Source organism: Echeneis naucrates, chromosome 2 (genome assembly GCF_900963305.1).
Source record: "Echeneis naucrates chromosome 2, fEcheNa1.1, whole genome shotgun sequence".
Classification (NCBI taxonomy): domain Eukaryota; kingdom Metazoa; phylum Chordata; class Actinopteri; order Carangiformes; family Echeneidae; genus Echeneis; species Echeneis naucrates.
In genome coordinates, this window is record NC_042512.1 from 4546239 (window position 1) to 4572879 (window position 26641).

Here is a 26641-nt window from a genome sequence, read left to right on the forward strand (position 1 = left end):
TGGCTGCAAAGACTCTTTGGAGGAGATCATGTGAGGTAAAAATTTGAGCTCAATCTGACTTATATTCTCTTTGCTCTCCTTTCCCCTTTCAGGGTTAATTCACAAAAACGACATTAATTCTTGGAGCCATGTTTTCTTCAGATCTAACTCGGATCACTCCAATCAGAGACACTGATGAAGTCTTTGTGCATAAGTGCTTCTCTTTGGGGTTGTCCTGGATGGAATTAAAGTTTTGATAGATTTCTTTAAAACAGCTAAATTCGCGAATTTGTCATGAACATTTCCCGAACTGAAGCACAGACTTGTATTCTGAGAGCAGTAAGTGCTATTAGTTGGGGTAATGTTGGTGATTTCAAAAGCCAATCACAAGCAGATGAGGTTCTATCAATTTTTGGGTGGTGGGGGTTAAGAAAGTAATTTGAAAGTCACAAATGCTAGAAAGTAATTTGAAAGTCACAAATGTTACCTTAACTTGAGCACTGACTTGGCTGTTGAATTCAGTAAGTGCTACTTGTTGGGGCAGTGCTGACTGACAAAGACATCTTAGAATGCATCACTGATCATTTCAATTAGACTGATGACGTCCTTTTGTACAAGTGCTTCTCTTTGGGGTTGTCCTGGATGGAGTTAAAACCAGTTTTGATAAATTTCTTAAAAGCAGCTGAATTTGTCATCAACCTTTCCTGAACCGAAGCTCAGACGTGTGTTCAGAAAGTAGTACATGCTCTTTGTTGGTGCTGTGTCAATGAATAACAAAAATTCAAATCTCTAGTTTTGGTTGGAATTGGAATTGGAAAACAAAAGAAAACAAAAAAAAGCAAAGATTCCCATTTTGAACAGATTTGGTCAGATCAGCTGCAGCAACACTCCCCTAATAACCAATCACCACAGTTAGCTGCCGTCTCACCATATGCTAAAGGACTTCATGAATTTAAGAGGATCGTTGTCTGTTCCTGATATGAACCATTACCAAGACCATTGAAACTGTCTCAACAAAGTAGACAGGTGGGAGTGGTTTCATTCAGACACAACAGGGAAGTGGCTGCAAGACTCTTTGGGGGAGATCATGTGTGAGCTATTTAACCCGGATCACTCCAATCAGAGACACTGATGAAGTCTTTGTGCATAAGTGCTTCTCTTTGGGGTTGTCCTGGATGGAATTTGGACAAAAATGATGAGCAATGCCATTCCTTCTTCATCAATCACCACATGATATGGGGGGTGGGGGTGAGGAAAGTAATTTGAACGTCACAAATGTTACCTTAACTTGAGCACTGACTTGACTGTTGAATTCAATAAGTGCTACTTGTTGGGTCAGTGCTGACTGACAAAGACAACAACATCTTCTTAGAATACAATACTGATCGTTTCAATTAGAAACACTGATGCCTTTTGTATCAGTGCTTCTCTTTGGGGTTGTCCTGGATGGAATAAAAAAAAAAAACAGTTTTCTTCAGATCAGCTGAATGAGTCATCAATATTTCCCGAACTGAAGCACCAACTTGTATTCTGAGAGCAGTAAGTGCTATTAGTTGGGGTAATGTTGGTGATTTCAGAAGTCAATCACGGGTACAGCAAGTTCTATTAATTTTGGGGTGGTGGGAGTTAAGAAAGTAATCTAAAAGTCACAAATGTTACCTTAACTTGAGCACTAACTTGACTGTTGATTTCAGTAAGTGCTACTTGTTGGGGCAGTGCTGACTGACAAACACAACGGGAGGTTTGGGAGCAATTTCAAAATCTAACTCTGATCATTTCAATCAGAGACATTGATGATTCAACAACATCTTCTCTTTGGGGTTGTCCTGGTTGGAATATTGAGGAAAAATGAGTTAGCAGGATTAGTTGTGTAATGTATTAATTTGTCATCAACATTTCCCCAACTGAAGCACAGACTTGTGTTCTGAGAGCAGTAAGTGCTATTTGTTGGGGTAATGTTGGTGATTTCAGAAGTTTTCCTTCCTTTACCCATTTCCCATTAGATTCTTAGAATCTAACTCAGATCACCTCAATCAGAAACACTGATGAATTATTTGTGCACAAGTGCTTCTCTTTGGGGTTGTCCTGGTTAGAGTTTCAACAAAATGATCAAGATTCCCATTTTGAACAGATTTCTCCTGATCAATTGAAACAACACTACCCTAATCAGTAATCACCAGAGTTAGGTCAGAATGAAAGCTTAATGTGACTTGATGAGAGACATTGATGATTATTTTCTGCATGGATGTTTCTATTTTCTATGCTTTTTCCCCTTTCAGTTTCTGGTCTTTCAGTCTTGGAGCCATGTTTTCTTCAGCTCTAACTCGGAACTCTCCAATGACACACACTGATGAATTTTTGTGCATAAGTGCTTCTGGATTCCTCTGGATGGAATATGGACAAAAGTTATAACCAGTTTCAGTAGATTTCTTGAGATCATGAATTTGTCATGACAATTCCCAAACTGAAACACAGACTTGTGTTCTGGGAGCAGTGAGTGCTGTTTGTTGGGGTAATTTTGATGATTTCAAAAGTCAATCAAAGAGAGCTGAAGACTGACAAGGAAGGAATTCAAACCCATATGTGCAAAGCACAACGGATTAGCATTCCATCACCTTCACCACCTGGGCACCTCATGATGTTTTCTGGCTGTTGTAAAGTGAAAATGCCATCTGAGCACGATCTGGTCTCAGCAGTGGTGGATAACTGGTAGAAAATGAGGGAGCGAGTGGTTCAAACTAATTTGTTCAGTTAACTGAGTCATTGATTGTGTATCTTTGAAAGATAACAGAGACCTGATTAGATGTAGGACATCCAGAGACATAGCTGGGTGTGGTTGAACCACCATCCTTTCAGTTAAGAGCCAAACACATTTTCACGATAATCTCATGTAACCAGATCACAACTTCAGTTTGTGACCACTAAAGTTGTGTAGTTATTGTACACACTAGGCTGCAGCCTCTCTGTGTCAAACTTTTGTGTTCATGTTCATTGTTCATGCTGATGATAATCATTATTTTCACACTTTGGTTCCATTTTTTCTTCCTGTCTCAATCTGATGTTCTTTTGATTTAGGCTCCATGAGTGTGACTGAGTGTTTTTTTTCCCATTTGTGTTTCCTTCCTCTACAATAGTGTAATGGTTAGCACCCCGAATGGCTCCACAAGGCTAGCTCTTTGTTGGAGGTGAAGCCAAGTGACTTCAACATCCCTCCCTAAAGCCAACACTGGCTTCATTTGGACTGTGCTCACCAACAGAGTTGCCAGATTGGGCTTCATTGGGCAGGCGAGATGAGAATTGGGCTGCTTGTGAATACGTGTGCAGCTCTTTGTTTTAATATTGTCAGCAATGTTACAGAACAAACTAAAAGCACATTGTCCAAAAAAAGATTTATCTCAGCTTATTCCCCACGCTGTTGGTCAGTAGCTTGGAAGGCAGCTATGCTGACCACGATACCACCATCACATGAAAAGAACATGAGATTTAACAGATTCTCTCCTTGTGAATCAAGGAGACTAGACCAGAGACCTTCCATCCTTGTTTCTACACACATAGATTGCTGAAAGTGAAACTGCTTCCGCACAACAATAAGTTCTTGGGTTCAGTTCCCGGCCTGGAGCTGCATGTAGGGTGGAGCCAGGTGATCAGAATGAGGATGCAACTTTAAGGAGGAGATTGAAGTTGTTCTTTGGGTATTCAGACAGGAAGTGTCATTTCTCCTAACATGTAGCATGATTCTTGGACATCAGGAGTAAAGGCAGTAACTCCAACAGTTCATCCAATATGACCACGACTGTGGCAGCAAAAAGAAGAAGCATGAAAGAAGAACATGTTGTGACAACAACAGACCGTTGTTGGCAGGATTTGAACCTGCAATACAGACAAACCAGGTTTAGTCCAAATAGTTCCAGTTTTGATGTTGCTTCTGTCTGCAGAACTCAAAGGTATCTGGCAGGACCATGATTGCCTTTTGAGCTTCTTCAACACAGTAGCACTCTACTGTGGAGGTCATGACAAAAAAGTGGGAGGAGTCTTTGATCTCTTTGATGTCGTTAGAACCTTTGTGACATCACAGAATCAGCATCTCCTTTGATGGTTACTGATGGAACAGGAAAAGGAGATGCTCTTTGCTCTTTTTCCCCTTTCAATGTTAATTTACAAAAACAGCATTAATTCTTGGAACCATGTTTTCTTCAGATCTAACTCGGATCACTCCAATCAGAGACACTGATGAAGTCTTTGTGCATAAGTGCTTCTCTTTGGGGTTGTCCTGGTTGGAATTTGGACAAAAAAGATGAGGAATGTCATTCCTTCTTTTCTTCAATCACCAGGACAGCAGATATTATCACTGATATGGGGGGTGGGGGATAAGGAAGTAGTCTGAAAGTCACAAATGTTACCTTAACTTGAGCACTAACTTGACTGTTGAATTCAGTAAGTGCTACTTGTTGGAGCAGTGCTGACTGACAAAGACAACGACATCTTCTTAGAATACAATACTGATCATTTCAATTATGAAACACAGATGACTTCCTTTTGTACAAGTGCTTCGCTTCTCCTCTCTCGCGGTTGTCCTATGAGCAGAGTGGCGCAGCTGAAGCGTGCTGGGCCCATAACCCAGAGGTCAATGTGTGGCCGAGCGGTCCAAGTCGCTGGATTTAGGCTCCAGTCTCTTCAGAGGCGTGGGTTCAAATCCCACCACTGCCAAGCTTTGAACTATGTATTACAATCTTGAATTGTTTATTTAAATCTGAAACTGTTATGAATAAATAAAGTGTTCCAGTGTTAGCAGCTCCTCAGGTTCCTGGTCCACGTGGGTACAGAATGCTCTACAAACACTCACAGACTTCCTGCCGCTTTGCAGGAAGCTTCCTTGGTTCTCTTTCTGGTTCCATAATGGAGGTGCGTTCACTCGACTGTCTGCTTCAGGAATAGGCTCAGGTAAACCTGGATAACTGTCTGTAAAGTCAGAAACCCAATGCTGCTTGGACACACAACCAATCAGCGTGCTAGCAGTGTTTCAGTATAAACAGCCCTGACTGCTGCTTTTCATGGAGAGCAGTGGCCATTGCATTGGACGGGAATTGAACCCAGGCCTCTCGCATGGGAAGCAAGAATTCTACCACTGAACCACCAATGCTGACTGCACAGCCAAACCCACCTCCAATATGATGGCAATGCAGAGTAGAGCGTAGCATATCTCCACTTGTCACATGGAAGACCACGTTTTAAAATTCACATAACAGTCTGTCTTTTGTGGGCGTTTCGTGTGCTTGTAGCAACCTGGCTAGTTGGTAGAGCATGAGAGTCTAAATCTCAGGGTTGTGGGTTTGAGCCCCACGTTGGGTGATTAAATAGCTTTATAGACCTGAAGATACCCAGCAGAACTCTGCCTCTGCCAGCTGGCCTTCTTCCACAGTGGATCCTGGTGCCATGTGTTCACCAGGCAGGTGATGCCCCCTGACTGGATCTGCAGCTCAGTTGCCTCATACACAGCTGACTGCTGTGCACTGTGTAGCTGACACTGTCCTATCAAAGCTAGCATTAACGTTTCTGTTTCCTCATCAGAGCCTGTCAGCTGGACCCACGTGTCAGGGTGGCCGAGTGGTCTAAGGCGCCAGACTCAAGGTTAACTCCTTCCTGCACTAAAGGGCATTCTGGTCTCTGAATGGAGACGTGGGTTCGAATCCCACTCCTGACAAAGACAGCAGTTACCAAAATTTGTAATCCAAAGTGGATTAAAAATCTGTGAATTAGACTTTTTCACAATAAAGGGGTTAGGACTGAAAACACTAAAGCCTGTGGCTCCCTGTGGTAGGAATGGACAGCAGTTGTTGGACTAAAGATAACTCAGCTGTTACTGAATCATCTGTAGCTCAGTCAGTGGAGCATCAGAAAGGAGCAGCTGTTCTACTCCGAGTCTCTCCCAGATGTCTGAGTTCCTCAGAAACCTGTCTAACGTAGCTGAGTTAGATGCAACTAAGTGAAGTTTTCAAGAAGGACTCTAATCATTTCGATTGAATGTTGTGAGTTCTTACCTGATCCAAAATCCAGCTTTGGATGTGCTCTTTGACTTTGTTGACACACATGGCAGTCTGTCCCTTTTACAAATTTTTGGAGCATGTGTGCAAGTGACAGCCCGGCTAACTCAGTCGGTAGAGCCCCAGTGGGGTTATGGGCCCAGCACGCTTCCGCTGCGCCACTCTGCTCATAGCTGGCTGAGCTGCAGTCTCCTCTGACGCTGTGGGTTCAAATCCCACCCCCGTCAGCCCCAGTGGCCTAATGGATAAGGCACTGGCCTCCTAAGCCAGGGATTGTGGGTTCGAGTCCCATCTGGGGTGGTTTACAGCAGAGTGGCGCAGCAGAAGCGTGCTGGGCCCATAACCCAGAGGTCGATGGATCGAAACCATCCTCTGCTAACAGCTTTTTAGCAACAGCTAGCTGTTCACTATCCAATGTTCGTCGTTTCCTGTAAATCAGTGCTGCTTGAAAAACTCCTGACATTTTCCAGCTGAAGTCATGTCTCATAATGTAAAGGAACATTCAGTGTGTGCTCATGTTTATCTTTCTGCATTTTCCCCCTTGATGCGTGGGTTCAAATCCCACCTCTGATGGAAGCTGCTTTTCCTTTCACCTCTACTGCTGTAAGGTGTATTTTGGGGACAAATGTATTTTATATTTTGTGCTCTCCATGTCCATGAGTCCTTTCTATCCACAACATCTAACATTAGGAGCAAGGCACTGCTGGGATTTGAACCCAGGATCTCATTATTTACACACAGCACATTCAGGACATTAATGTGACAGTTTATTTTATGCTAAAGAAAATCCTTTGTTATTCTGAATCACTATCACACTGAATCAGATGGCAGAGGTTTCACTGAGATTTAAACTCAGATGACTGGATTCAAAGTCCACATTGCTAACCATAAGATCAAAGAACACAGATGGGAAATGACCTTCTGACAGATTTAGAAACATTTGAAATGAATTGGCCAACACACATCACAGGAGTACATCCAGCAATGTGAAGGTTCAGGATCTCTGTCAGACACAAAGGGAGCAAATGTGACCAAAGAAGCCGCGAAACAGGTCAAGAGCTCACAAAGCTTTTTAACTGCATCAATAACACAGAGAACAGTCAGACAACCAACTCTGCAGGACAACCACAAGAAATGAAACAAGAGCAGCAGAAAAACCACCAATGGCTGATTATTGATCTCTGATCCACTAGGATGGTATGAAGTGGACGGTCAGAGTATTTTAGGATGCTCTCTGCCTTCCTCTGTGTGGATCACCATGCAAAATTTTTACTATTTAAAAATTGCTGTTTTAAGGGGACATTTTACTTCTAAATACCTCCTGATAGCCAGCAGCAGCTTCACTTGGTCTTCACTCACTCATGTAGGGCCCTTCAATATCTCAGTTGGTAGAGCGGAGGACTCTAGTGTTTCATCATTGAAATCCTTAGGTTGCTGGTTCAAATCCGGCTTGAAGGAGATCAGTTTTTTTCATCGGCCTCATCCAGCACAGTGATGAGTCTGCCGACAGACAGCAGGTGGACAGACTGGTCGTCTGGTGTGGTCAGAACCACCTGGAGCTAAATCTGAAGACAGTGGTTTTTCAGGACACTTGTATTTTTAATCAAATTATGTACTAGACCGTAACTTCATTGTGAAGTTTTGACGTGAGTTAAAAAAAGAGGCCAAAACATTAGAGAACTTCATTCTCTGTTTGTTTTTCCACAGAGGAAGTGAAGTCACACACCTCATGATTTTTCTCTTTCCTGCTCCTCGTTAATATAGTGGACAGTATCTCTGCCTGTCACACAGAAGACTTCAAACCTTCAAACTACTGATGCACCGATATGAAATTTTTTATATGTTGTTTTTTATCAATATCTGTTAAAAGCATTTTCCCTGACCGGGAATCGAACCCAGGCCACAGCGGTGAGAGCGCCGAATCCTAGCCACTAGACCATCAGGGACTGTATGGATGCTAAATGTTGACTGAGTGACTAAGCAGGATAATATGGAGCAGTAATTTCAGTAATTTCCAACACCGTGGAGATTATGTTTAGAACTATACGAGGCCCCATCAAGGCAGCATCTTTCCCTGGTGGTCTAGTGGCTAGGATTCGGCGCTCTCACCGCCGCGGCCTGGGTTAGATTCCCGGTCAGGGAAAGTGTTTTTACTGAAAAATGCAGGTGATTGAAAAATTGAATTATTTTGAACTCTCTCGAAATAGCTTTGAAACCTGTTGATGTTGTTAAAGCAGCCTTTTCTGTAATTACTGAAGTGTGCTTCGACAAACACAAAATCTTTCCCAGATGATCACAACCACTTTGACAGAAAGTGGATGTGGCGGTTAAAAATTACATTAATCACCAGAGGAGACTGCAACACGAACACCACGAGCAGAGTGGCGCAGCGGAAGCGTGCTGGGCCCATAACCCAGAGGTCGATGGATCGAAACCATCCTCTGCTATTTATACATACTGCTACATATACATACTGGATGTCCCATCATGAGACATGACTTTTTCAGCTGCACTGATTAACAGGAAGACATGGAGAATTTTGTCCGTCATATCTATAATATTGATCGTTGTAACCTACAGCTGATGAAAACCCAAAAGTAGTTTGTTTCTACAACATCTGACCTGAGCAACAAGGCTCTTTGACCAACTAAACCACAGCACCACTCTGATGTACAGGGATGTATTTTGGATCTGAAAATGCTGCCTTTAATAGAAGTTTAGGAACATTTGATGAAAGAATACATTTTGAAATGTCTGTTTATAGTTTATCACTTGTTAGGATCCCTGTTAGCTGTCACTGAGGAAGCAGCTACTCTTTTGCCTTTGAGCCTTTGACAGCAGGAGATTTATGACATTTAAAATGTAGTCAAACGTTTTCTGAGGGGGAGAACTTTTCAGTCAGCAAAAAATCTCACACAGAGCATTGCTCATACACTACAACATTTAGTGTCCACACACTCACTGATAGGCTAGTGGCTAGGATTCAGAGCTCTCACCGCTGCAGCCCGGGTTCGATTCCCGGTCAGGGAAAGTGTTTTTACTGAGGAAATAGAGACCTGAACAACAAGGAAGTGCTGGAATTTATTGTATTATTTGAATTTTAACATGTGAATAACATGCACCCACCACCCAAAACGGAGAGCAGAGAGCAGGCTTCATCAGATGGTTTCTCTTTTCCCGTTCTGCAGCAGCTCAGAGCCTCTGTGGTTAGGTAAAGGTCCAAAGAGGATGTAGATCAGTGGTAGATGTTCATCAAAAAAAAAGGCCACTCAAAGCAGAAACACTGCTCAGGCTAAAGACCAGACCGTCTTCAGACCACATCTTCAGGTAAACGTTAACATCAAGAGGTGGCCAAGTGGTTAAGGCGATGGACATAACCCAGTGGTTGAAGGATCAAAAACATCCTCTGCTGTTTATACACACTGGATGACCCATCATGAGACATGAGTTTATCATCAGCACTGATTAACAGGAAAACACAGAGAATGTTGTTTGACATATCTATATGAAACCTGACAAAGTGTAAAATTTGTTAACCAAACTCTTCCAAAGTGGATGAAAAATCTGTATAAAATGTGAATTTGACTTTTTCACAATAAAGGAGTTAGGACTGAAAACTCTAAAGCCTGTGGCTCCCTGTGGTAGGAATGGACAGCAGTTGTTGGACTAAAGATAACTCAGCTGTTACTGAATCATCTGTAGCTCAGTCAGTGGAGCATCAGAAAGGAGCAGCTGCTTCGCTCTCAGTGGAGTTCCTCCTCATCACCTCAACAAAGCAGAAGGGTCATCTCTGCAGTTGTTCTCTGAAACCGTCTGTATCTGTATCATAGAAGAAGTAAAAACAAATGGGAAAATAACACTCAGTAACATTTATGTTATATATATATATATAATATGCCCTTTAAGGTAACATTTGTGACTTTATAACTACTTTCTAACTACTTTCTTAACTTTCTTAACCCTCCACCCTCCATATCATTGATAAAACTTGCTGACTTTTGGGGTTTTTTTGTTTTTTTTTATATTGTTCAAAATAAACTGAAATAAAATCAGATGGTGATGTGTGTCCATCTAAAATAATGGAAATAGTGATGTGAAATGTGATGTGAAGAAATTAAATGGATCATCAGAAAAACTCGCCCTGTTGCACCACAGAGTATGTGAGCATTTACCAAAAGTGCAAACAGATGATCTGACCCTGATGTGAGTTGAACACGCAACCTTCTGATCTCTTTCTTTTGGCTGGAACTACAAAGCCTCTTCAGTTTTCAACAGCATTGAAAAATCTTACCAAAGTTTGTCTCCTGTGAAAAGCGGTCAATCACCATATTTCCATCTGCTCAACACAGCAACAACCACTTTGTCATGAGTGAGTTTGAAGAGCTGCTGCTTTTGATATATCGCCAGTCAGCAAATAGTATTTGGCAAGGATCATGTAGATCTACATACTGTAGAGTATCATCAAGATCACAGGTTGGTAACATCACCTGTGAGCAGAAAATCCAAAAAATCCCGACCGGAACACCAGAGGAAGGTTAGTTTTTTCTCTACATTATTCACAGAAATGGTCAAAAGCCTTTGATGCTCGTTGAACTTCAGTGGTAGAATTCCTGAGTGCTGCACATGTTTGATTCTCAGCTGATGGTAATGATCCTCTTAAGAACATCCAAATGTTAGAAACTCAGTGCTGCCTGCAATATAAAACACAGCTGCTCTACATGAAAAGTGATGCAACTGTGGTCACCTCCTGTCTGTAGTCAGACTCATCACTGTGCTGGATGAGGCCGATGAAAAAAACAGCCTCCTTCGAGCCGGATTTGAACCAGCGACCTAAGGATTTCAGCTGCAAGCCTCTACAGTCCTCCGCTCTACCAACTGAGCTATCGAAGGGAGCTGCTAGTGTGCAGCGGATTCAGTAACAGCTGAGTTTTCTTTAGTCCAACAACTGCTGTCCATTTCTTCCACAGGGAGCCACAGGCTTTAGATATGACAGTATGACTTATATGACAGTAACCTGCAGAGTGATGCTGAGGTTGTGAGTTCAAGCCTCACCTGGAGCAGCTGATAGAGCTTTTGGAAGAAAGTTGGTATCTCGTTGAAGCAAAAAAAAAAAAAAAAGATTCTGTAATGCCACCATGACATCAAAGACTCCTCCCATTTTTTCTCATGGCCTCCACCAGAGAGTGCACATTCACCTCACTTTGGTCTGTCCATGTTGCAGCCTGCTGTTCTTGGTGGAATTATCCTAAACGTCAGACTATCTTGAACTATCTCCAAATGTCATCATGTCTCTGTGGTGCAATCGGTCAGCGCGTTCGGCTGTTAACTGAAAGGATGGTGGTTCGAGCCCACCCAGGGACGATCTTTGTTTAATTCACTGGTATTATAGTTCACACATGGAAGACCGGAGGATTTTTACGTTGATGCTCAGTTATCTCCATCTAGTGGACAGATGGTAGAAGTTGATTCCTGAAAAGAGGAAGTGACTTTTCCTCAGATCAAACTGTTGAAGGAGAACGAGCAGCTTCTTCCTCACTGACTCACTCAACCTCTGTCTCCTGGGTTTGGATTTAGGTCTGGGTCTGGGTCTGGGTCTAAGACCAGGTGGGCCTGCTCAGAGTCTCTGTGTTGGATGTGAGCTGCTGAAATCTCTGAACACCATGACACAGATAATATCAGTCTGGAATGAATGTTTCACTGATGCAGATTTTTACAGAACAACATCAACAACTAATAACTCCACAATGAGACTGTGTGACATCACTGGAGATCAAAGGCATTTCCTGTCTTTCATTGATCTCCCACATGACACAGATGCATACACACTCTCTCACGTTCCCTTCAAATGGATGAGCGCAGACACATAGAAATCACTCTGGACTGATGATGTCACAGTACTCACAGAATGAAACTCCTCCTTTGAAGTTGCTTTGAAGAATTTCCAAAATCACATGTGATTCAGATGTAAACACAAAGGCTGCCCCACTCAGAACAGCTGAGAGGCTTATTGATACAAATACATGCTAAGCCAGCAGCCGATGCTGGCGTGCTGAATTTTCCAAAAAGTTTAAGCTGCTATTTATTCTGTATACTTTTATAATAAGCCTTAGAAGCATCCAAGCAGGCTGGTTAGCTCAGCTGGTTAGAGCATGGTGCTAATAATGCCAAGGTCATTGGTTCAATCCCCATACTGGCCAGCTACAGAGTCGTTGAAGTAGTTTAGGAGTTTGTAACAGAATCCTTTTCACTGACAACACCACAGTCACAAGTTGAACCCATGTAGCAGCCACCTGGGTGAAAACAGCAGCTGGTGTTTGCTGATGATGCGTTTCTTTAAATGCTAAGGTTAAGGTAACAATTGTGACTTTCAAACTAATTCAGATGTTCTTAACCCCCACACCCTAAAAACTGATAAAACTTGTGATTGTGATTGACTTGTCTTATCCACTGGAATTATAGTGGACATGTGGAAAACCAAGATTTGATCTGGAGAAGGTGTATGACCGGGTTCACAGGGATGTTCTGGAGTATGGAGCCATCCCATCACTATATGACAATAAGCTTCCCTTTCCCCGAGACAACTACAGGGTGTAACAGATGTACAGCTGTAGCTGGAGGACTTTGGCACCATCGACTGCAGGATGTTCCAAAGGGAGACATGAAGACTCTCCAGTTACCTGATTGGTCAGAGAGTTTTAATGGAACTCCTGCAGAAGAAGTTACATGAGTTTATCTCAACAACCTTAAACAACATTTAATAGACATGATTAGCAGAGTCCTCCTTGGAAACTTAAGTTTGTTACATCTAACTCAGCTGTACAGATGATTCAGTAACAGCTGAGTTATCTTTAGTCCAACAACTGCTGTCCATTTCTACCACAGGGAGCCACAGGCTTTCGAGTTTTCAGTCCTAACCCTTGATTGTCAAGCAATTAACCCTTGATTGTCAAGCAATCAAGGGTTAGTGTTAGTTAGTTGTGTGTGTGTGTTGTGGATGATTTTTCATCCACAACACACACACAACAATCTTGAATTGTTTAATTAAATCTAAAACTGTTATGAGTGACAGATTTAGAGTGCTAACAATTACACCATGGACCATCCAATTTTTTACTATATTTGTATTTTTACTTTTATCATTTAATATGTTTTGCTGCGTTTCAACTCGTTAACGCTTTAAGCTACAGAAAGAACAAGAGCAGTCGCACCACACAAGCATTTCAAAATAAAAGCCAATTTATATTAGTTTATTTGTATCTTTAGCTCAGATGTAGCAAAGCGCAACAATGCTGTCAATAAGGAACTTTCCTATTTGGGTTACTTGAAACATTTGGTGCAGTAGGCACCAAGTCAGTCTCATAATCTGAAGGTCATGAGTTCAAGCCTTATACGGGGCGCAGCTTCAGTTAATAATGAGAATTTAGTGGTTGGGACTAGAACCTCAGTTCCTTTAACATGCTTCGATGATATATTTGACTTCTATGGACCAATTCACCGCTCTGCATTGACAAGTATAAAGAATGACACAACAGGTGTCATCTCACTATTTTCCAGTTTAAATGCACAACAGCAGCATCCAGCTTCTCTGTCAGAGAGTTGTGAAGTTCTGTCTCTGCATCAACACAATGAACCACAAAATTATCATTGCAATCTCTGGACAAGAGAAACAGTAATTTTGTGGTTGTTGCTGATCCACTGACCTCCTTGACCTCCTTAATTTTGTAACCTCTGCCATGAATCAATACAAAAAAACCAAAGACTTGCTGTGTTTAGTTCACTTGTTGCTGTATCTCCAAAGAGCTAAAGTCTTGTGGAGAATGTGGGCATCGATCCCACTACCTCTCACATGCTAAGCGAGCGCTCCACCATTTGAGCTAATTCCCCTGCCATGCTAGCATGCAAGCTAAGCTTTGAGAAAAGGCCGCTTTAACAACATCAACAGGTTTCAAAGCTTTTTCGAGAGAGTTCAAAATAATTCAATTTTTCAATCATCTGTATTTTTCAGTAAAATCACTTTCCCTGACCGGGAATCGAACCCAGGCCGCGGCGGTGAGAGCACCAAATCCTAGCCACTAGACCACCAGGGAGCGTGTAGACAGAATACCGTTGTCCCAAAACCTTACAGCAGTAGAGGTGAAAGAAAATCTGTCCTTTCACACAGTGAAGGTTCCAATGTGAAACCTTAACCTGTAGACAACCTGTTTTGTCCACTCCACACGTGTGAGCAAGTGCAAACTCTGAGCCTCCATGTGATCTGATCAGATCGTGGTCATTGTGTATTGGAATGACTGGACTCACTTTGATGGGCAAATTTTTCAGCTTCTGTCGTCAGAATGGCTGAGCGTTCTAAGGTGCTGCGTTCAGGTCGCAGTCTCCTCTGGAGACTCCAGGACAAGTATCAAACCTGACGAGAAGGCCGAGTGATTAAGGCGATGGACTGCTAATCCGTTGTGCTCTGCACACATGGGTTTGAATCCCATCTTCGTTGGTGGTTGCGTTAGTCTTTCCATGTCGCAACAACAACAAACATAAATGTTACTGAGTGTTATTTTCCCATTTGTTTTTACTTCTTCTACGATACAGATACAGATGGTTTCAGAGAACTACTGCAGAGATGACCCTTTCAAACCCATGCCTCCAGAGGAGACTGCGACCTGAACACAGCGCCTTGGACCGCTCGGCCATCCTGACTGTTTTTGTCAACCAGTGGAGCCCCCTGCTGGTCATTGGATAGACTGCAGGTGGAAGTCTCAGTACTTTTTAACCTGCTCATAACCAGGCAGTGTTCTGCTGGGTAAGTTTGGGTCTAAAAAAAAGAAAGTACTTATCGCCCAACGTGGGGCTCGAACCCACGACCCTGAGATTAAGAGTCTCATGCTCTACCGACTGAGCTAGCCAGGCTGCTAAAGCTGCAAAAAATGATCCTAAAAATTCCCAAAAAATACAGACTGTTTATTTTTATTTTGTTAGTGTGTTCGTACTTCACAAATCCAGCCACGTCTGAGTTAGCACAACTAGTTTCATTATAAATTCTGATGGCCAGCAAAACAAAAATCACAGATTCAAATTAAATCAGATTCATTCATATATATTGCCAAATCTTAACAAAGTTGAATCACACTGAGTAACAAAAGGTGGTTGTCTCGTTGGAGGGGATCATCGGCATAGGAGTGAAAATTAGTTCCACAACTGAATCATTTGGGCAAAAGTTGAACAATATGGAGACTTTACTTGGGACGGTTGTCATTGGAAGCTTGTTCACTTTGTGAAGCTTTTAAATGCAGTTGATTTTTCTGAGGACAAAAGAAAAAGACAGATTGTAAAACAGGGACAGTCTGAGATTGCTCGGACATCCTGACTGCACAAAAGAGACATTTCAGGATTCCTGATCCAACAAACATTTGGCTCCTGACCCAGTTTGGTTCTTTCTTCTGTCGGCAGAACTCAAAGTTATCTGGCAGGACCATGATTGTCTTTGGAGCTTCATTAACAGCGTGCACACATCACAGAATTTTTTTTGCTACACTCTGGTGCAAAGTTTATTAAGTTCATTCCAGGAGTAATCCACAGACTGCCAGATGCTCCAGCTGAGGCTTGAACTCACAACCTCAGCATCTCTCTGCAGGTTCCTGTCCACCATCCTTTCAGTTAGCAGCCAAACACACTGGCTCATTGCCCCACAGAGACTTAATGACCAGCAGCTGTAGTTACACTATTTAAACCTCAGCTAGTTTCATGTTGGTTCAAACTGATGTTAAGATATTTGACTCTAGCAGTCATTGTTGGTCGATGTATGCTGGATAAGAGAAAGTGGATTAAACACAGCACGTCTCTCAGTGGGCTCCAAAAGACCACTGAGCCATCCTGACGTGTCCAGCTGCCAGTCTCTGATGAGGAACTGCAAAAAATCCTCCAAAAAATTGACAAAAAACACAGACTGTTATGTGTATTTCCTTCTTCAAATCTTTATTTTGGTCATTTAATATGTTTTGCTGCGTTTCAACTCCTACAGTTGCGTGCTTCTGAGAGACTCTGTGGCACAATGGTAGCGTGTCTGACTCCAGATCAGAAGGTTGTGTGTTCAACTCACGTCAGGGTCAGATCATCTGTTTGTACTTTTGGTAAATGCTCACATACTCTGTGGTGCAACAGGATGTGTTTTTCTGATGAGCCATTTAATTTCTTCACATCACATTTCACATCACTATTTCTCATTATTTTAGATGGACACACATCACCATTTGATTTTATTTCAGTTTATTTTGAACAATATAAAAAAAAAAACAAACCCAAAAGTCAGCAAGTTTTATCAATGATATGGAGGGTGGAGGGTTTAGAAAGTAGTTAGAAAGTCACAAATGTTACCTTAAAGGGCATATTGCAGGTTAAGGACCACATTGAATCAATGTTTAAAAAAATAATATTGGAAATGTTTTGCTGGAAAGTGAAGGAGGTAAAATGTCCACAGCAGAAGGGGGGCAGATCATTGGACACGTCATAGGAAGGGCTCGTCCGGGATTTGAACCCGGGACCTCTCGCACCCAAAGCGAGAAGCATACCCCTAGACCAACGAGCCCTTGATAAGGGCTTTTAAATTATTGAAAAAATTTTACTTTTCATTCTGATCTTTATTCAAGCGTTCTTTCTTGACAAGAAAGATCCAACATTAAGAACAGAACAGCTACACACAAACAAAATAATGATGAACAGCCCTTCAAGAAGGGGGACCAGAGGGTGTGTGCCAACTACAGGGTCATCATGAACCTCTGTTTTGGGTGGTGGTTGGATGTTATTGGTTTTTCTTAATCAATATCACACTAAATAATGGCAATAAAGGTTAAATAAATAAATGTTGCAGACCCCTGATCGAGGGGTATGATTCTGACTTTGGGTGCAAGAGGTTCTGTGTGTAAATCCCAGAGGAGCCCCTCATATGATGTGTCCGCTGTCTGCAGTTCCACTATTCAAGTGTCAGTAAGTTAGACAACATGAATTCAGGAAGGCTTCTCTGACTTCAACAGGTTCTGTTCAATGTGCTCTAACTGCTTATAAATGTCTCACTGGATCAAAAGCTTTGAGCTACGATAGGCTAAGTAATTATTTAAGTTTGATTTGTAAAAATAAGCCAATAAAACACTTTCACACAGGCCGGTTAGCTCAGCTGGTTAGAGCGTGGTGCTAATAACGCCAAGGTCATGGGTTCAATCCCCATACTGGCCACATGCAGCCTCTCAGAAGTTGATGTTGTTCTCTCCATATACTTCAATGCAGCCTGAATTCTTTTTCCAACCAGTGGAACTGCCCCTGGTGGTCATTAGAAGTGCTGCTTAACTTATCAGATACAACAATAACACAAAGTTACAATGATCAGAGCAAAGACTGCAGATTGATCATTTCCTTTGTAACAGTTTAGTGATTAGTTTCCAGCTGGACCACCAGGGGTGCACCATCCAGGGGATGTAGCTCAGTGGTAGAGTGGATGTGTTAGAAAACTAAATCAATCATCGAGGAGAGCCGAATCTTCAGAGAATCCGTGCAGACAGGGGGGTTATTTTGATGGACACACCATGAGGCCAATCACATGAGAGGACAAACTGATGTTTTCACAATAATATTCAGCTGGTAAATTGACATAGATATGAAGTTTTACAGGTGACAGAGAAGAGACGTTTTCTTTGCTCTACAACGTAACTTTGTGAAAATAACATGTCTGTGGTTGTTTTCTGATCCCTCCTTCGTTTCTTCATGTCTTCTGTTTGTGTCTCTCTCTCGGAGTGATGTTGTTACTGAAGCCGACTCTGACCCCTCACTGAGCGGGTCGGTGCGGAGAAACACTCCGTTACCTCCGACAGCTGAGCGGTATCGCTTCTCGGCCTTTTGGCTAAGATCAAGTGTAGTATCTGTTCTTATCAGTTTAATATCTGATACGTCCCCTACCCGGGGACCATATATTAAATAGATTTTTAGAACAGGGAGATAGAATAGGGGCTTGCTCCGTCCACTCCACGCATCGACCTGGTATTGCAGTATCTCCAGGAACGGTGCACTCCCTCTGTGTGTTCAATACAAGTCCTGTTCAGCTCAACATCACCTTAAACACATGATGTTGTCTTCATGTGTGTAACGCTGAGTGTACAGTGTTCATGTTCAGTTTATGGTTTTAGAATCAGTGATGCATTCATGTAGAAACATCAGTTTAATGTTGCAGCTGATTTCATCAGGTTATATTCTGCTGACCAGACTGAATCAATAAAGTTTTGTTTCAACACGTCATCGTTTAAATGTTGGTTGTGTTTTGCATTTGTCAGCTGAATCCACAGAGTGACTGAAATGATGAAGTAAATCCAGGAAAGGAAAAACATTTGGCTCTGAATCTCAATGTAGATTTGAACAAAGAGCTGCAGCTGAAGAAAACAATGCTGTCTGTTTCCAGATGATGAAGAACTCAGTTCTCAGTTGATGCTCAGTTATCTCCAACAAAGATCGTCCCTGGGTGGGCTCGAACCACCATCCTTTCCGTTAACAGCCGAACGCGCTGACCGATTGCGCCACAGAGACATGTTGACCAGTTCCTGTTACAGCCTGCTGTTCCAGCTATAATTGTCCTAAATGTTGCTCCCTTTGTGTCTGACAGAGATCCTGAACCTTCATATTGCTGGATGGATGGATGCAGACAAGAAAGTTCCATTACTGTGAATAATGTAGAAAAAAGACTAACCTTCCTCTGGTGTTGCCAAACACATTGATAATTGTGTCACAGAGACAGGTGAGGGACACTCACTGACTGTCTTTACATGAGGGAGGCAGGAAGTCAGACTTTCTGTGGACTGTGTACTTTGAATCCACTGATCTGAGTTCAGGTCTCAGTGGAACTTCTGCCTTCTGATTTAGTGTGAGAGGGATTGAGAATAACCTTCACCTATATAACATGTGAATAACATGCACCCACCACCCAAAACAGAGAGGAGGCTTCATTAGATGATTTCTCTTTTCCTGTTCTGCAGTAGCTCAGAGGCTCTGTGGTTAGGTAAAGATCCAAAGAGGATGTAGATCATCAAAGTAACAAGACATGCTCGTGGTTGGTCCATTGGTGTGAAGTAAATTCCCATCCCGGGAGTTGAACCCAGGCCACCTGGGTGAAAACCAGGAATCCTGACCACTAGACCATATGGGACTTGTGTGGTGTATGAAAACATTTTTATGTTATGGGGTCAATCACCTGGATTTTTCAATAAGAAAGGCTTTCCCTGACCGGGAATCGAACCCCGGCCGCGGCAGTGAGAGTGCCGAATCCTAGCCACTAAACCATCAGGGAGTGTGTGGACAACAATACAACCATTTTTATGGACTTAACTTCCACTAAAGGTGAGCATTTCAAATCAGAGTGGGTTTTTAACCTGACGCAGCTGTAGCTGGACAGAATAGTTTAGTTTTTACTTTTGATTGCACATCCGGTGCCAATAGATGCACCGGTCAAGATTTTTGATGACTGAAAAGTTGTGCCCCTCAGAAAACATCTGACTGCAGTGTAAAACATTTAAAATTATCCTGTTGTAAAAGGCTTGTTGCTCTAGGGGTATGATTCTCGCTTCGGGTGTGAGAGGGCCTGTGTTCAACTCCCAAATGAGCCCTTGGTATTATGTCACCAATATCAGTTCCTGACCATCATGACTCTTCCCAAAATTTGTCTCCTATGAAAAGCGGTCAATCACCAAATTTCCATCTGCTCAACACAGCAACAACCACTTTGTTTTGTCCAGAAACTGAAAGCAAAAGCTGTAATACAGGAAGTGATGAGCAGGAACTCCACTGAGAGTGAAGCACGTCTGGGGTTTGGATGCAGGATGTTCTGTTTATAAGACAGACACTTTAAGCAGCTCAGCATCAGTGCTGCCAGTTTCTCTGCAGTTTCATCTGGATAGTTGGACCTGGTAGACCTCCAAGCCTATCTGGGTCTGAAAAGAGACAACAAAACAAGCCTGAGATGCTGCAAATGTGATGCCTATGTTTGTCCGGCCCACTCTGACCTGAGTGTCAAATGCCACTCATGCATGAATTCACATACACACAAACACACACACACACACTGGCGCCACCCGACAGCACGGCGTTTCCAGCATTTTGATGTTGGTTCATAAAGTACTTTGCAGTTTAAACATAACAGCTGAAAAAGAGGACATTTCACTTCTAAATCTCTTCTGGTAGCAAATGAACATAACAATACTTAACATTAATAACTAGGCACTGCTGGGATTTGAACCCAGGATCTCCTGTTTACAAGACAGGCGCTTTGACCAGCTAAGCCACAGCACCACTCTCTTAGCTGTAGGATGCGATGATGGAATTGTAATGTGTATGCTACAGTTGGGTTGGATGATAAAGGGGTGGAGTTTCTTTTTGTATTGTGTTAAAGTCAGCTCTGCCTGGATACAACAGTGGTCAGGGCTGTATGATGTATGTTTATACTGAAACACTGACAGCTCTCCTCCATCTCCCTCTTTTACTTCCTCTGGGTTCCAGGCCTCGTTGGTGCACAGGCAGCACGTCAGTCTCATAATCTGAAGGGTTACCGCCAGTAAAGGGACAAATGTTCATTGTATGCTGAAGATACCTCATCCTAAGTATCCCACAAAGTCAGGACTCCTGCCAAATCATGAAATGTTCTCCTCCAAACCTTTGGACACAGCTTTGAGCTTTCTCACAGGTGTCATTATTTCAGTGAAGATGTATGTATGGATGTATTCCCCCTGAATCCTGCAATTCACAGCTTCCACCAAATGGAGCCAAATAAGACACAAAACTTATTGTGATGTGAGTCTGAAGAGCTGCTGCCTTTGATACATCACCTGATGATGTCACCTGATGATGTCACAATACTGCCAGAATGAAACTCTTCCTTTGAAGCTGCTTTGAAGAATTTCCAAAATCACATGTGATTCAGATGTAAACACAAACGCTGCCTCACTGTCACCATTCAGAACAGCTGAGAAGATTATTGATCATTCATTGATTATTAACGATCAGCTCAGAAACAAACAGTGTATCTGAAGCACAGGAAAGAGTTCTGCTCTCCAAAAATCTGATCCCTCAATTAACGCTCCACTGGAGCCTGTGACGTGTCCCTCCTGACAATGTGCTTCATTATCAACAATGGAGATGCCGGGGATTGAACCCGGGGCCTCATACATGCAAAGCATGCGCTCTACCACTGAGCTACATCCCCTGGATGGTGTGCTAGCTTTAGCAGTTTTAGCAGCTTTAGCTGTGCTGTACCTATGATACTTACATTGAGGTAACTCATCTGTACATGTGAGCCATGAAAGCCAGCCCGTACTTTGGCCTGTGAGCTGTGAAGCATCAGACACAAAGACACACAAAGACAACACATGATGCCCTGAGAGACGATACCTGAGCAGGAGAACTAGTCACTGCATGTACAGCTGCTTCTTATCTGGAGTTTTTTTCTGTCATCTATAATAAAGTACAAAAGAGACACAGCTCAGACACAGATTCTGTGATGTCACAAAGGTTGTAATGACATCACAGAGATCAAAGACTCCTCCCACTTTTTTCTCATGACCTCCACCATAGAGTGCAGCCTGCTGCAATAATGCTGCCTTTAATAGAAGTTTAGGAACATTTAATTAAAGAATATATTTGGATGAATGGAATGGAATGGATGGAAATTTGGTGACCGACAGCTTTTCACAGAAGACAAACTTTGGTAAGAGTCATAACAGCGTGTGACATGTTCCAGCCGACACTGGTCATTGATTGGCTAATGAACACTCCCCGCATACTGATCAACACACCCACCAGCAGACACATCAATCAGCAGCCATGATCACTGTGATCATGCCAACGTACCAGTTTCTCTGCAGTCTGTCTCTGAAAACACATCTGTGTCGGTCACTTATTGATACAAATACATACTAAGGCAATAGCCTACCCACTCGTGATGTTACCAACCTGTGATGTTGATGATACTCTACAGTATGCAGATCTACATGATCCTTGCAACAAACATTGTTTGCTGTTCATCATGTCATTTCCTCTGATGACACCTGAACCAAATTCTTGCTGAGACAAAACAGGTAACTAAATAAGTGACAGTCTGTTATACTCCAGTCTGTATTATATTACAGACTACAAACTGGTGTCACCTCAGGACACCATCAGCAGACCCTCAGCTGCATCCTTGTGGTTCCATGGTGTGACGCTTAGCAAGGAAGAAATATTGTCTCTTTTGGAATTGGCATTTGGAATTTTTTTCACCTCTAGTGGCCTCCACCAGAGGACGAAAGAAGGAAAGACATATCTGAGGCCTCTGTTGAGGGATGATGAGTTTACTTTGATTCATTTAAAGTGTGGATAATGTTCGGTCATAAATCCAGCCATGTGAGTTCCCATAACCAGTTTGATTAAAAAAGGACTGTGATTTTGCACCTTCACATGCAATGGTGGTATAGTGGTGAGCATAGCTGCCTTCCAAGCAGTTGACCAGGGTTTGATTCCCGGCCATTGCAGTTTAACTTTTGCCAGAGGAAGGTTAGTCTTTTCTCTACATTATTCACAGTCATGGAACTTTGTCTGCATCCATCCAAAGGGAAGCAACATAAAGCCAGAGTGTTCAGGCAACCACAATTACTCAACCACAAAAGCTCAAAAATTTGCCAAAACATTTGCTGAAAAATTAGCCCATCAACGTGAGTACGCAAAGATTTCCTGATTAGATCGCACAGAGGCTCAAAGTTTGCATGACTTCACATGTGTCTTTCATGAGACATTTTCCAGCTAAAGGTCATGTCTCATAATGTAAAGGAACATTCAGTGTCAGTGTACTGTTATTGTGTATGGAGCTCTGACTGTTGCCAAACGTGCAGGTGACCTAAATTCAGCAGGACAGGCAGCATTATCAATGGCCACTGCCTCATCATAGTCCTTGTAGTAGAAGAGTAGCTGCTTCCTCAGTGACAGCTAACAGGGATCCTAACGAGTGATAAACAATAAACGGACATTTCCAATTGTCATCAAAATGTATTCTTTCATGAAATGTTCCTAAACTTCTATTAAAGGCAGCATTATTGCAGCAGGCAGCACTCTATGGTGGCGTTCATGAGAAAAAGTGGGAGGAGTCTTTGATGTCTTTGATGTCATTAGAACCTTTGTGACATCACAGAATCAGCATCTCCTTTGATGGTTACTGATGGAACAGGAAAAGGTCAGATCCTGATATAATCTTGTGAATCCACAAGTATGCCTTTCTTTGTTTGTGTACCAACAGCCTGAGCTCTGGTTCTGACTTTGTTTTGATGAACCTCATTATTTACACACAGCACATTCAGGACATTAATGTGACAGTTTATTTTATGCTAAAGAAACCTTGTTCAGACTCATGATGGTCAGCCACGTATGTTGGGGGTATTTTCAGATCCAAAATACATCCCTGTACATCAGAGTGGTGCTGTGGTTTAGTTGGTCAAAGAGCCTTGTTGCTCAGGTCAGATGTTGTAGAAACAAACTACTTTTGGGTTTTCATCAGCTGTAGGTTACAATGATCAATATTATAGATATGACAGACAAAATTCTCCATGTCTTCCTGTTAATCAGTGCTGCTGAAAAAGTCATGTCTCATGATGGGACATCCAGTGTGTATATGTAGCAGTATGTATAAATAGCAGAGGATGGTTTCGATCCATCAACCTCTGGGTTATGGGCCCAGCACGCTTCCACTGCGCCACTCTGCTCGGGGTGTTCAGGTTGCAGTCTTTTCTCGAGATTAGTGTTATTTTTAACCGCCACATCCACTTTCTGTCAAAGTGGATGTGATCATCTGGGAAAGATTTTGTGTTTGTCGAAGCACACTTCAGTAATTATAGAAAAGGCTGCTTTAACAACATCAACAGGTTTCAAAGCTATTTCGAGAGAGTTCAAAATAATTCAATTTTCCAATCACCTGTATTTTTCAGTAAAAACACTTTCCCTGACCGGGAATCGAACCCAGGCCGCGGCGGTGAGAGCACCGAATCCTAGCCACTAGACCATCAGGGAAAGATGCTGCCTTGATGGGGCCTCGTATAGTTCTAAACATCATCTCCACGGTGTTGGAAATTACTGAAATTACTGCTCCATATTATCCTGCTTAGTCACTCAGTCAACATTTAGTATCCATACACTCCCTGATGGTCTAGTGGCTAGGATTCGGCGCTCTCACCGCCGCGGCCCGGGTTCGATTCCCGGTCAGGGAAAATGCTTTTAACAGATATTGATAAAAAACAACATATCATAAAAAATTTCATATCGGTGCATCAGTAGTTTGAAGGTTTGAAGTCTTCTGTGTGACAGGCAGAGATACTGTCCACTTTATTAACGAGGAGCAGGAAAGAGAAACATCATGTGGTGTGTGACTTCACTTCCTCTGTGGAAAAACAAACAGAGAATGAAGTTCTCTAATGTTTTGGCCTCTTTTTTTAACTCACGTCAAAACTTCACAATGAAGTTACGGTCTAGTACATAATTTGATTAAAATAACAAGTTGTTGTTAACAACAAATTGACAACAAACATGACGAGGTGGCCGACGACTCTCTCCTTCATTGCTGATAGATACATTAATGTAGCAGTTAACTATCCGTCTATTCACACACAGTCCAGGTCGCTGCATGCTGAGGTGGTTTGTAGTCTCCAGACTAGAGAAACAGTAGTTTAGTGTTTGTTGCTGTGTTGAGCAGATGGAAATTTGGTGATTGCCCTTTTTTAACAGGAGACAAACTTTAGTCAGAGTCATGATCGTCAGAGGCCAACCCAGCGCCTCATACATGCAAAGCATGCAAAGCATGTATGAGGCATGTTCTGCCTTGAGTGGCCTTTTGTTTTGGTGAACGTCCTACCACTGAGCTACAGCCGAACACGCTGACTGATTGTGTTCGGCAGAACTGCAGAACTGCAGAAATGCAGAACTTTTCCTGTTGCAGCCTGCGATTCCATCTTTGAAACCTGTTGATGGTGAACTCAGAGGTTGTTAAAGGAGCATTTTTACAGTGGCAAATGTTAGCTTGCATGCCAGTACAGGGGAATTAGCTCAAATGGGAGAGCGCTCGCTTAGCATGTGAGAAGTAGTGGGATCGATGCCCACATTCTCCACAAGACTTTAACTTACCTCAGCACTGACTTGGCTGTTGAATTCACGAGGTGCTACTCGTTGAGGCAGTGCTGACTGACAAAGGCCACCACAAAGTGAAAGTCGCAATTAATTGCCAGATACCTTTGAGTTCTGCAGACAGAACCAAACTGGGCCAGGAGCCAAATGTTTGTTGGATCAGGAATCCAGAAATTTCTCTCTTTTGTGCAGTCAGGATGTCCGAGCAATCTCAGACTGTCCCTGTTTTACCAGCAGCTCTACAAGTGAATTGGTCTTTTTCTTTGTCCTCAGTAAAATAAACTGCATTTAAAAGCTTCACAATGTGAACAAGCTTCCAATGACAACCGTCCCAAGTAAAGTCTCCATATTGTTCAACTTTTGCTCCTACATTAAAACAAACCACTTTACCATCAACCTCAGCTGCAGTATACACATTACACTTCCATCACCAGATCCTCTGTATATACATGTACTTCAGAGTGGTGCTGTGGCTTAGCTGGTCAAAGCACCTGTCTTGTAAACAGGAGATCCTGGGTTCAAATCCCAGCAGTGCCTTGTGCATAATGTTAAATGTTATAGATATAACAGACACAGGTTTAGTTAATAATGAGAATTTAGTGGTTTAAACCTCAAATCCTTGAACACTGTCTGGTTAACATGTTTCGGTGATATTAGACTTCTATGGACCATTTCACCGCACTGGACCATTTTTGCAGAATCAACACCTAATAACTCCACAACGAGACTGTGTGACGTCACTGGAGATCAAAGGCATTTCCTGTCTTTCATTGATGCCCCACGCGACACAGATGGATACGTCACACTCTCACGTTTGCTTCAAATGAATGAGTGCATGCAGTTTCTGTGGTGTAGTGACCATCATGACTCTTACCAAAGTTTGTCTCCTGTTAAAAAAGGGCAATCACCACATTTCAATCTGCCCACCAGCAGCGTACAACTCAGACAGACTAAAGCCAGCTGAACACCGACAAGGATGGGATTACGAACCCACGCGTGCAGAGCTTTGTTGTGTGTGGTTGTTGTGGCCGAGTGGTTAAGGCGATGGACTAGAAATCCATTGGGGTTTCCCCGCGCAGGTTCAAATCCTGTCAACAACGGTTGGTTGTTTTCATGGACCAAGTTTCACATGTTCCCAAGCATATTTGAGAATCTCTGTAATCTGCACAGCCTTAAAATATGACACAGCTGAGTGCTGTTGTTCGGACTCATCTAAAAGGATGAGAGCACTCACTGATGATCAGTTAGCATTATCAGGGCAGGCAGAGGGGCACACCTTTAGTTCCACTTCCAGATCATGGAAGCAATGAGAACAGATGATCTGATCCTGACGTGATTTGAACACGCAACCTTCTGATCTGGGCTCAGACGCACTACCATTGCGCCACAGAGTCCTCCTGTGTGCTGGGTACTGATCTAAAGATAAACAAGGCTAATCAGTTAATCAGTAGCCTGCAGGGCGG

General features: G+C 42.6%; 25 non-coding genes across 25 annotated transcripts; 13 read left to right on the forward strand and 12 right to left on the reverse strand.

Annotated features, from left to right (window-relative positions):
- Nucleotides 1–5048: 5048 nt before the first annotated feature.
- On the reverse strand, nt 5049–5119 carry trnag-ccc (transfer RNA glycine (anticodon CCC)). Its single transcript has one exon. It is a non-coding gene; the product is annotated as a tRNA-Gly (tRNA).
- Nucleotides 5120–5569: 450 nt separating this feature from the next.
- trnal-caa (transfer RNA leucine (anticodon CAA)) lies at nt 5570–5680 on the forward strand. The gene is made up of 2 exons: nt 5570–5607; nt 5635–5680. It is a non-coding gene; the product is annotated as a tRNA-Leu (tRNA).
- A 567-nt stretch (nt 5681–6247) lies between these two features.
- trnar-ccu (transfer RNA arginine (anticodon CCU)) lies at nt 6248–6320 on the forward strand. Its single transcript has one exon. It is a non-coding gene; the product is annotated as a tRNA-Arg (tRNA).
- Nucleotides 6321–7894: 1574 nt separating this feature from the next.
- Nucleotides 7895–7966, reverse strand: trnae-cuc (transfer RNA glutamic acid (anticodon CUC)). Its single transcript has one exon. It is a non-coding gene; the product is annotated as a tRNA-Glu (tRNA).
- Nucleotides 7967–8091: 125 nt separating this feature from the next.
- On the forward strand, nt 8092–8163 carry trnae-cuc (transfer RNA glutamic acid (anticodon CUC)). The gene has a single exon. It is a non-coding gene; the product is annotated as a tRNA-Glu (tRNA).
- A 232-nt stretch (nt 8164–8395) lies between these two features.
- On the forward strand, nt 8396–8467 carry trnam-cau (transfer RNA methionine (anticodon CAU)). The gene has a single exon. It is a non-coding gene; the product is annotated as a tRNA-Met (tRNA).
- Nucleotides 8468–10822: 2355 nt separating this feature from the next.
- trnay-gua (transfer RNA tyrosine (anticodon GUA)) lies at nt 10823–10910 on the reverse strand. The gene is given in 2 exon segments: nt 10823–10858; nt 10874–10910. It is a non-coding gene; the product is annotated as a tRNA-Tyr (tRNA).
- Nucleotides 10911–11307: 397 nt separating this feature from the next.
- On the forward strand, nt 11308–11381 carry trnan-guu (transfer RNA asparagine (anticodon GUU)). Its single transcript has one exon. It is a non-coding gene; the product is annotated as a tRNA-Asn (tRNA).
- A 762-nt stretch (nt 11382–12143) lies between these two features.
- On the forward strand, nt 12144–12217 carry trnai-aau (transfer RNA isoleucine (anticodon AAU)). The gene has a single exon. It is a non-coding gene; the product is annotated as a tRNA-Ile (tRNA).
- Nucleotides 12218–14035: 1818 nt separating this feature from the next.
- Nucleotides 14036–14107, reverse strand: trnae-cuc (transfer RNA glutamic acid (anticodon CUC)). Its single transcript has one exon. It is a non-coding gene; the product is annotated as a tRNA-Glu (tRNA).
- Nucleotides 14108–14848: 741 nt separating this feature from the next.
- trnak-cuu (transfer RNA lysine (anticodon CUU)) lies at nt 14849–14921 on the reverse strand. The gene has a single exon. It is a non-coding gene; the product is annotated as a tRNA-Lys (tRNA).
- Nucleotides 14922–16048: 1127 nt separating this feature from the next.
- trnaw-cca (transfer RNA tryptophan (anticodon CCA)) lies at nt 16049–16120 on the forward strand. The gene has a single exon. It is a non-coding gene; the product is annotated as a tRNA-Trp (tRNA).
- A 404-nt stretch (nt 16121–16524) lies between these two features.
- trnap-ugg (transfer RNA proline (anticodon UGG)) lies at nt 16525–16596 on the reverse strand. The gene has a single exon. It is a non-coding gene; the product is annotated as a tRNA-Pro (tRNA).
- Nucleotides 16597–17166: 570 nt separating this feature from the next.
- trnai-aau (transfer RNA isoleucine (anticodon AAU)) lies at nt 17167–17240 on the forward strand. The gene has a single exon. It is a non-coding gene; the product is annotated as a tRNA-Ile (tRNA).
- Nucleotides 17241–17881: 641 nt separating this feature from the next.
- On the forward strand, nt 17882–18072 carry LOC115057964 (U2 spliceosomal RNA). The gene has a single exon (XR_003841994.1). It is a non-coding gene; the product is annotated as a U2 spliceosomal RNA (small nuclear RNA).
- Nucleotides 18073–18504: 432 nt separating this feature from the next.
- trnan-guu (transfer RNA asparagine (anticodon GUU)) lies at nt 18505–18578 on the reverse strand. The gene has a single exon. It is a non-coding gene; the product is annotated as a tRNA-Asn (tRNA).
- A 544-nt stretch (nt 18579–19122) lies between these two features.
- Nucleotides 19123–19194, reverse strand: trnae-uuc (transfer RNA glutamic acid (anticodon UUC)). The gene has a single exon. It is a non-coding gene; the product is annotated as a tRNA-Glu (tRNA).
- A 69-nt stretch (nt 19195–19263) lies between these two features.
- trnae-cuc (transfer RNA glutamic acid (anticodon CUC)) lies at nt 19264–19335 on the reverse strand. Its single transcript has one exon. It is a non-coding gene; the product is annotated as a tRNA-Glu (tRNA).
- Nucleotides 19336–20259: 924 nt separating this feature from the next.
- On the reverse strand, nt 20260–20333 carry trnat-ugu (transfer RNA threonine (anticodon UGU)). Its single transcript has one exon. It is a non-coding gene; the product is annotated as a tRNA-Thr (tRNA).
- Nucleotides 20334–21171: 838 nt separating this feature from the next.
- trnaa-ugc (transfer RNA alanine (anticodon UGC)) lies at nt 21172–21243 on the reverse strand. The gene has a single exon. It is a non-coding gene; the product is annotated as a tRNA-Ala (tRNA).
- Nucleotides 21244–22474: 1231 nt separating this feature from the next.
- Nucleotides 22475–22546, forward strand: trnag-ucc (transfer RNA glycine (anticodon UCC)). The gene has a single exon. It is a non-coding gene; the product is annotated as a tRNA-Gly (tRNA).
- Nucleotides 22547–23999: 1453 nt separating this feature from the next.
- trnae-cuc (transfer RNA glutamic acid (anticodon CUC)) lies at nt 24000–24071 on the reverse strand. Its single transcript has one exon. It is a non-coding gene; the product is annotated as a tRNA-Glu (tRNA).
- Nucleotides 24072–24196: 125 nt separating this feature from the next.
- trnae-cuc (transfer RNA glutamic acid (anticodon CUC)) lies at nt 24197–24268 on the forward strand. The gene has a single exon. It is a non-coding gene; the product is annotated as a tRNA-Glu (tRNA).
- A 1373-nt stretch (nt 24269–25641) lies between these two features.
- trnat-ugu (transfer RNA threonine (anticodon UGU)) lies at nt 25642–25715 on the forward strand. The gene has a single exon. It is a non-coding gene; the product is annotated as a tRNA-Thr (tRNA).
- Nucleotides 25716–26196: 481 nt separating this feature from the next.
- trnas-aga (transfer RNA serine (anticodon AGA)) lies at nt 26197–26278 on the forward strand. Its single transcript has one exon. It is a non-coding gene; the product is annotated as a tRNA-Ser (tRNA).
- Nucleotides 26279–26641: the final 363 nt, after the last annotated feature.